The sequence below is a fragment of the Symphalangus syndactylus genome, chromosome 8 (assembly GCF_028878055.3).
Source record: "Symphalangus syndactylus isolate Jambi chromosome 8, NHGRI_mSymSyn1-v2.1_pri, whole genome shotgun sequence".
NCBI classification, from domain to species: Eukaryota; Metazoa; Chordata; class Mammalia; order Primates; family Hylobatidae; genus Symphalangus; species Symphalangus syndactylus.
This window is the reverse complement of record NC_072430.2, coordinates 62220117-62229303: the sequence shown is the minus strand read 5'-3', so window position 1 is coordinate 62229303 and position 9187 is coordinate 62220117.

The window sequence follows — 9187 nt, the reverse complement described above, 5'->3', positions numbered from 1 at the left end:
TCACTGCAACCTCTGCCTCCCGGATTCAAGCAATTCTCCTGCCTCAGCCTCCCGAGTAGCTGGGATTACACAGGCGCCTGCCACCACACCTGACTAATTTTTGTATTTTTAGTAGAGATGGAGTTTCACCATGTTGGCCAGGCTGGTCTCAAACCCCTGACCTCAGGTGATCTGCCCGCCTCAGCCTCCCAAAGTGTTGGGATTACAGGTGTGAGCCACTGCACCCGTCCTATTTATTTTTTATTTATTTATTTTATTTTATTAGATGGAGTCTCACTCCGTCTCCAGGCTGGAGTGCAGTGGTGCAATCTCAGCTCACTGCAACATCTGCCTCCCGGGTTCAAGCAATTCTCCTGCCTCAGCCTCCCAAGTAGCTGGGACTACAGGTGCGTACCACCATGCCCAGCTAATTTTTGTATTTTTAGTAGAGATGGGGTTTCACCATGTTGGCCAGGATGGACTCGATCTCTTGACCTCGTAATCTGCCTGCCTCAGCCTCCCAAAGTGCTGGGATTACAGGTGTGAGCCACTGTGCCGGGCCCATTTATTTTATTATTATTTTTTGGGGACAAGGTCTTGCCCTGTCACCCAGGCTGGAGTGCAGTGGTTCGATCATAGAACACTGCAGCCTCAAACTCCCTGGCTCAAGCGATACGCCCTCCCACCTCAGCCTCCTGAGAAGCTGGGGCTACTGGTCTGAGCCACTAACTGGTATTTTTTTGACTACTTATTCTGTGCCACATCCTGGAAATTCAATACTGAACAAGGTAAATGGTTTCTGCCCTTGTGTACTTTACAAGCTAGTGGAAGAGACAATCACTAAATAATATAAATTACATTTGTAATAAGCGATGGAGAAATAATGTATAACCCAGTATTCTGGAGTCAAGGAAAGGTCACCAGAGGAAATGACATTTGAGCTGAAATTTGAAGGCTGAGCAGGATTCAGGCTGGAGATATGCTTAGGGAAGGGTGCAAGAAGAGACTGCAAAAAGGCAAGGGGGAGAGACAATCCTGTGTGCAGGACGGTACGGGTCAGGGGCAGCAATACCTGCCTACATGTTGATAGTGTTGGGGCCAGAGGATGTGAAATGGAGCATGATAGGGTAGGAGACCTATGATTGGCTCTGTTTCTGTCCCTATATTCTGTCTACTAGATTAAGTTAGCTGTTCTCCCATCTACAATACAGAGAGCTCCAATAAACTCAGTTTTAAGTTTTAGGATCCCTTGGCTCTCCAGGCTAACCACATGAGGGAGATGCTTTGCACAGAGATTTGGGTTCCCTGGTGTTCTATTAGGCATATTTTTCCAGCCAGGTGGAAGAGGAAGTCTTTCTGGTTTTTTTTTTTGAGACAGAGTTTTGCTCTTGTCACCCCGGCTGGAGTGCAATGGTGCGATCTCGGCTCACTGCAACCTCCTCCTCCTGAGTTCAAGTGATTCTTCTGCCTCAGCCTCCCGAGTAGCTGGGATTACAGGCATGTGCCTCCACATCTGGCTAATTTTTGTATTTTTAATAGAGACAGTGTTTCACCATGTTGGCTAGGCTGGTCTGGAACTCCTGACCTCAGGTGATCCAACCACCTCGGCCTCCCAAAGTGCTGGGATTACAGGTGTGAGCCACCACGGCTCACCTGAAGTCTCCTTTTTATGAACCTAATATCTTTCAACGTGCCTAATATTGGTCAAAGAATTAGTCTCAGCACTGTCCTGTTTAGGGGATGGGATATTATTCCTATATTTACTCAAAAGGAGAAATTAGAAAAACCCTTGATTGCATAATTTAGTCAGCTCATACCCCAAGTCACTTCAATTTCCCTATCTTGCTTCTTATTATTGTTTTAAAAAATAGGCTGGGCACAGTGGCTTATGCCTGTAACCCTAGCACTTTGGGAGGCAGAGGTAGGTGGATTGCCTGAGCTCAGGAGTTCGAGACCAGCCTGGGCAACATGGTGAAACCCCGTCTCTACTAAAATACAAAAAATTAGTCAGGCGTGGCGGCATGTGCCTGTAGTCCCAGCAACTTGGGAAGCTGAGGCAGGAGAATTGCTTGAACCTGGGAGGCGGAGGTTGCAGTGAGCCAAGATCACTCCACTGCACCCCAGCCTGGGCGACAGAGTGAGACAAAAAACAAAAAACAAAAAAAACAAACCAGAAAAGTGGGATGTTTATACTTTATAAAAGGTACCCAGAGGAATTTCAGTTCAGCTGTTCGGTCTATGGCTGCTGTAGTAAACAGCTATACTTCCAAGGCCTTGCACAGAGCAATCCCCAAGGCAGCATTTCCCAAGATGTATTTTATACAACACCAATTTCTAGAGCTGCACCCTGAGTAAAGGGTTCCACGGATCGGTAAGTTTGAGGATGCTGAATGTGAAATCCATTCATGAAGAAGTACCACCACATTAGTACATTAAGGGGCTAGCAAGTCCTATAGTAAAAACAACAACAACAACAACAAAACAGTATTTCCCAAGTACTTAATCACAGGAAACTTTTGTTTGAATAACTGCTTATTTCTATGGCAAGACTACCTGAGATTATTGCTCATTTTTATTTTATTATTTTTTTGAGACAAAGTCTCACTCTGTCGCCTAGGCTGGAGTGCAGTGGCACAATCTCAGCTCACTGCAACCTCCGCCTCCCAGGCTTGGGTGATCCTCCCACCTCAGCTTCCCAAGTAGCTGGGACCACAAGTGTGTGCCACCATGTCCAGCTAATTTTTGTATTTTTAGTAGAGATGTGCCGGGCGCGGTGGCTCACGCCTGTAATCCCAGCACTTTGGGAGGCCGAGGTGGGCGGATCACAAGGTCAGGAGATCGAGACCATCCTGGCTAACACGGTGAAACCCCGTCTCTACTAAAAATACAAAAAATTAGCCGGGCGAGGTGGCAGGCGCCTGTAGTCCCAGCTACGCGGGAGGCTGAGGCAGGAGAATGGCGTGAACCCCAGGGGGCGGAGCCGGCAGTGAGCCGAGATCGCGCCACTGCACTCCAGCCTGGGTGAAAGAGCGAGACTCCGTCTCAAAAAAAAAAAAAAAAAAAAAAAAAAAGTAGAGATGGGTGTTTGTCATGTTGCCCAGGCTAGTCTCAAACTCCTGGGCTCAAGCAATCTTCCTGCCTCAGCCTCCCAAAGTGCTGGGATTACAGGTCCGACCCTGCTTATTTTTTATTTAACATTTATTCAGCATTGTGTGCAAAGTAAGTGTGGTGTCATAGAGAAATGAATAACAGAGGGGAAGGGTTTAATATGCATTTGATATATAGTTTCAAAATATTCAATTATTTCATAGAAGAAATGGGATGAACTCATAAGATATCAAGCATAAATCAGTAATTAGCATATAGAAAATGTGTGGGTTAAACATAGATGAAAAGAGCTGGGAGAACCAAGAGTACACGTGGTAATAAACATACATAAGGGGGACCTGGGCACTAAATAGTGATACATTAAATACCAATATTCACAAGTCTTTAATATGGTCACCCATTGGTGATACCTAGCCTGGCTTCATGTGTTCTCTGCCCAAGTAATGAAAATCCATGGCTGTTCAACAGACTAATGACAAGCTACAATTTTGGCCAATTGCTTCTCTCCAATAGAGCAAATATGTACCATTGACCCAGAACCTCCTCCTTCCCTTGCTTGAACCTCATCACTGGCCTGGAAGTCCCTCACAAGGTTAAACATAAAGTTACTGTATGACCAGCAATTCTACTCCTAGGGATATACATCCAAGAAAAATGAAAATATATGTCCACACAAACACCTGTGCACAAATGTTGATAGCAGCATTGTCCATAACAGCCAAAAAGTAGAAACAACCTAAATGTCCATCAACTGATGGATAAACAAAATATGGTATTCCCATCAATGGAATATTATTCAGCCATAAATGGACATGAAATTCTGATACATGCTATAACTTGGTGCACCTTGAAAACATTATGCTAAGTGAAAGAAACCAGTCACAAAAGGCTGCATATAGTGCGATTCTATGTATATAAAATGTTCAGAATAGTCAAATCTATAGAGGTGGGTTGGTGGCTGCCAGGGCATGGGGAGAGAGAAGAAAATGGGAAATGACTTCTAAGGGTTCAGAGTTTCTTTCAGGGAAATGAAAATGTTATGGGATTTGACAGCGATGATATATGCACAACTCTGTGACTTGTGTACAAACCACTGAATTATATACTTTAAAAGGGTGAACTTTATGCCACATGTGTTATATCTTAATAAAGTCGTTAAAAAATCAATCTATATAGTTCACCATATTACAGACTAAAAAAGAAAAAATAATGATCTCAATAGATGCAGGAAAACATTTGAAAAAATCCAGCATCAACTACTGATTTATAAAAAACCCAAAAACCAACCAAACAACCAACCTCTCAGCAAACTAGAAACAGAAGGGTATTTCTTCAGCCTGTTATAGGATATCTAAAGCTAACATCATACTATATGGTGAAAGACAGTGCTTTTCCCGTAGAATCAGGAACAAGGCAAGGATGTCTGCTTTCATCACCTCTAAACACTGTGCTGGTTTGAGCCAGCGCAATAAGGCAAGAAAAAGAAACAACAGACAACCAGACTGGAAAGGAAGGAGTAAAGCTGTCTATTCATAGATGACATGATTATTCAGAAAATCCCATGGCATCTACAAAAACAGCCACCAGAACTAAAAAGTGAGTTTAGCAAGGTTGCTGGATATAAGTTCAATATAAAAAAACCAGTTGTATTTCTTTTCTTTTTCTTTTTTTTGAAATGGAGTCTCACTCTGTCACCCACACTGGAGTGCAGTGGTGCAATCTTGGCTCACTGCAACCTCAGCCTCCTGGGTTCAAAGGATTCTCATGCCTCAGCCTCAGGAGTAGCTGGGATTACAGGAGTGTGCCACAATGCCTGGCTAATTTTTATATTTTTAGTGGGGACAGGCATTTCACCACGTTGGCCAGACTGGTCTCGAACTCCTGATCTCAGATGATCCACCCACCTTGGCCTCCCAAAGATGTGGGATTACAGGCACGACCCACCGTGCCCAGCAGTTGTATTTCTGTGTACTAGCAAACAATTGGAAATTGAAATTTAAAACAATGCCACTTACACTAATACCAAAAATGTCAAATGCATAGCAATAAAACTAAAAAATGACATGCAAGTTCTGTACACTGAAAACTATAAAACATAGCTGTGAGAAATTTAAAAGATCTCATTAAATGAAGAGATAGTCCATATTTATGGATCAGAAGATTCATCATTGTTAAAATGTCATTTCTCCCCAAATTTGCATCTGGATTCAATGTTATGCTAATCAAAACCTCAGCAGGTTTTTGTGTAAAAATCAACAAGCTGATTTTAAAATTATTAATAATTTGGAAATGCAAAAGACCTGGAATAGCTAAACAACTTTGCAAAAAAAGAAAAAGTTTTAAAATACATTTCCTGACTTCAAAACTTATTATAAAGTTACAGTTATCAAGACGTTATAGTATTGGTATGAAGATAGACAAATGAATCATTGGGGAAAAAAGAGTGTAAAAATACCGCATATATGGTAAATTAATTTTCAACAAAAGTGCAAAAGTGATTTTATAAAGGATAGTCTTTTTAACAATGCTAAAACACTGGCTATCCATAGGCAAAAATATTAGCTTTGATCCATACCTCATACCATGTACAAAAACTAAAAATGTATTATAGACCTAAATGTAAAACCTAGAACTATAAAACTTCTAGAAGAAAATACAAGAGAAAATCTTTATGACCTTAGAACAACAAAAGCACAATCGATAAAAAAAAATGATAAATTGCACTTCACTTGCAATTGAGAATTTTTGTTCTTTGAAAGACACTGTTAAGAGCATGATAAAGTTACAGACTGGGAAGGACTATTGGCAAACCACATATCTAATAAAGGACTTGTATAGAATATGGAATGAAGTCACAAAACAACAATAAGAAAAAAAATTCCCCAATTAAAAATGTGCAAATGATTAGGGCAGACATTACATCAAAAAGACACATTGGTCAATAAGCACATTAAAATTGCTCAACATCATTGGTCATGAGAGAAATTCAAATTAAAAACACAAACAGATACCACTACACACTTACTAGAATGTGTACAATTAAAAACAGAACTGGGCACAGTAGTTCACGCCTGTCATCTCAGCACTTAGGGAGGCCAAGGTGGGAGGATCACTTGAGCCCAAAATTTCGAGACCAGCCTGGGCAACATAGTGAGATCTTGTCTCTACAGAAAATAGAAAAACTTAGTCTGGTGTGGTGGCATGTGCCTGTAGTTCCAGCTACTTGGGAACCTGAGGTGGGAGGATCACTTGAGACTGGGAAGTTGAGGCTGCAGTGAGCCATGATCGCACCATTGCACTCCAGCCTGGGTGACAGAGCGAGACTCCTGTCTCAAAAAAATAAAATAAAATAATAAAAATGAATAAATAAATAAATAAAATTAATTTAATTAAAAACGTCGACTGTTCCAACTGTTGGTGAGGATGTAGACAACGGAATTCTCATACACTACTGGTGGGAATGTAAAATGGTACAACCAATTGGAAAACAATTTGTCAGTTTCTTAAAAAGTTAAACATATACCTACCTAATGACCCACTCATTCTACTCCCAGGAGGAATATAAGTAGCAATGGTCTTCGACTTACAATGTGGTTACATCCCAATAAACCCATCATAAATTGAAAATATTGTAAGTTGAAAATGCATTTAATACACCTAACCTACCAAACACCATAGCTTAGTCTTGCCTACCTTAAATGTGCTTAGAACACTTACATTAGCCTACAGTTGGGCAAAATCATCTAATACAAAGCCTATTTCACAATAAAATGTTGAATATCTTATGTAAATTATTGAATACTGTACTGAAAGTGAAAACCAGAATGAATGTATGAGTACTTGAAGGACAGTTTCTACTGAATGCATATTGCTTTCCCACCATTGTAAAGTTGAAAAATCGTAAGTCGAATCAATGTTAAATCAGAGATCATTTGTGTATGTCCATACAAAGACTTATATATAAATGTTTATAGAAGTTTTATATCTAATATCTCCGAACTGGAAACAGCGCAAAATGTCCATTAATAGGTAAGTGGGCAAACAAATTTTGATATAGCCAAACAATGGAATACTACTTAGTAACTGATACTCTAAACAACATGAATGAATCTCACAACATAGCTGAATAAAGAAAGCCAAAAGAAGGGTATATACTATATTAATTCCAATTATATAAGTAAGATTCTAGGAAATGTAAGCTAATCTGTAGAAACAGATAGTAGATAGTGTTACCTGAGGACAAAGAAGGGGATTATAAACAGGTATAAGAAAACTTTGGCCGGGCACGGTGGCTCATGCCTGTAACCTCAGCACTTTGGGAGGTCGAGGTGGGTGGATCACCTGAGGTCAGGAGTTCAAGTCCAGCCTGACCAACATAGCGAAACCCCATCTCTACTAAAAATACAAAATTAGGGCCGGGTGCAGTGGCTCATGCCTGTAATCCCAGCACTTTGGGAGACCAAGTGGGCAGATCACGAGGTCAGGAGATCGAGACCATCCTGGCTAACAAGGTGAAACCCTGTCTCTACTAAAAATACAAAAAATTAGCCAGGCGTGGTGGCAGGTGCCTGTAGTCCCAGCTACTCGGGAGGCTGAGGCAGGAGAATGGCATGAACCTGGGAGGTGGAGCTTGCAGTGAGCCAAGATCAGGCCACTGCACTCCAGCCTGGGCAACAGAGTGAGACTCCGTCTCAAAAAAAAAAAAAAAAAAATTAGCCGGGCATGGTGGCAGACACCTGTAATCCTAGCTACTTGGGAGGCTGAGGCAGGAGAATCACTTGAACCCGGGAGGTGGACATTGCAGTGGGTCAAGATCGTACCACTGCACTCCAACCTGGGTGACAGAGCGAGACTCCGCCTCAGAAAAAAAAAAAAAATTAGCTGGGCATGGTGGCAGGTGCCTGTAATCCCAGCTACTTGGGAGGCTGAAGCAGGAGAATCACTTGAACCCAGGAGGTGGAGGTTGCAGTGTGCAGAGATTGTACCACTGCACTCCAACCTGGGCAACATAGCGAGACTCCATCTCAAAAAAAAAAAAGAGAAGAAAAAGAAAACTTGTAGGGGTTATGGATATGTTCATTAACTTGATTATGGTGATAGTTTCATGGGTGTATACACGTCAAAACATGATATTCTATACTTTAAACGTGTTCACTTTATACTGCATGTCAATTACTTCAATAAAATGGTCTTAAAAATCAGAGAATAGAGTTTTCCAAAATAAATGGAGCATCTATTTAAAAAATAATAGCTCATATTTATTGAACATTTACTATATGCCAAGCCCTATGCTAGTTGAGAGTTATTACATGAAAGACATTCATCTTCCCAGTAACCTCAGGAGGAAGGTACTACTATTTTTATTAAGTAACTTCCCCAAGTAACTCACTCAAATCACATAAGCCAAATCATACAAGTAGATGCAACAACAGGATTCAAATCCTGGACCATTTGACTTTACTACTTAAAGTCATAACCACTGTAAGACCTGGTTCTGGGAGACCTAAAAGGAATTTGCACCTCCCTGCAACTTACAAGAGAGTAAATGAAGGTGAAAGAAAAGGAAAATTTAGTGAAGATGAACCTATCCTCTTGTTAGGTTCCAAGCTGGAACACTGACCCAATAGCACTGGCAATGCTCTTGACGTGGGATTCTGTCAGGCCACGGGGGCAGTGGGAGGAAGGGAAGTCACTATCCAGACTGAAGGAGGACAAACTATGTGTGCTTGGTCCAGGTGAGCTCATCACTCAGGGCTCCAGCTTTTTCTGCCCATGGTAAAGACATTCAGAAGCAACTGAAGAAACATTTCAGCAATTCCAAGACAGGTTTTTAATTGAAAGCCCTAAGGTTTAGAACCTGGGGAGAGTGCTTTCACTGTTCAGAATTCCCATTTCCTCATCTCTAAGATGGGGAAGTGGAACTAGATGTTGCTGTGGTTCCTCCTAGGTTTCATATGCTTTCATGCCTGTTTTTATGGTTTTTCCCAAAGCATATAAAGGCTCTGATGGGCATCTATGAAATGTCTAGTAGAGTGACTATACCCTTAGCAGCTCTGCTGACTACAGGAAAATGTACTGAGCTTACAAAGCAGCATCATTA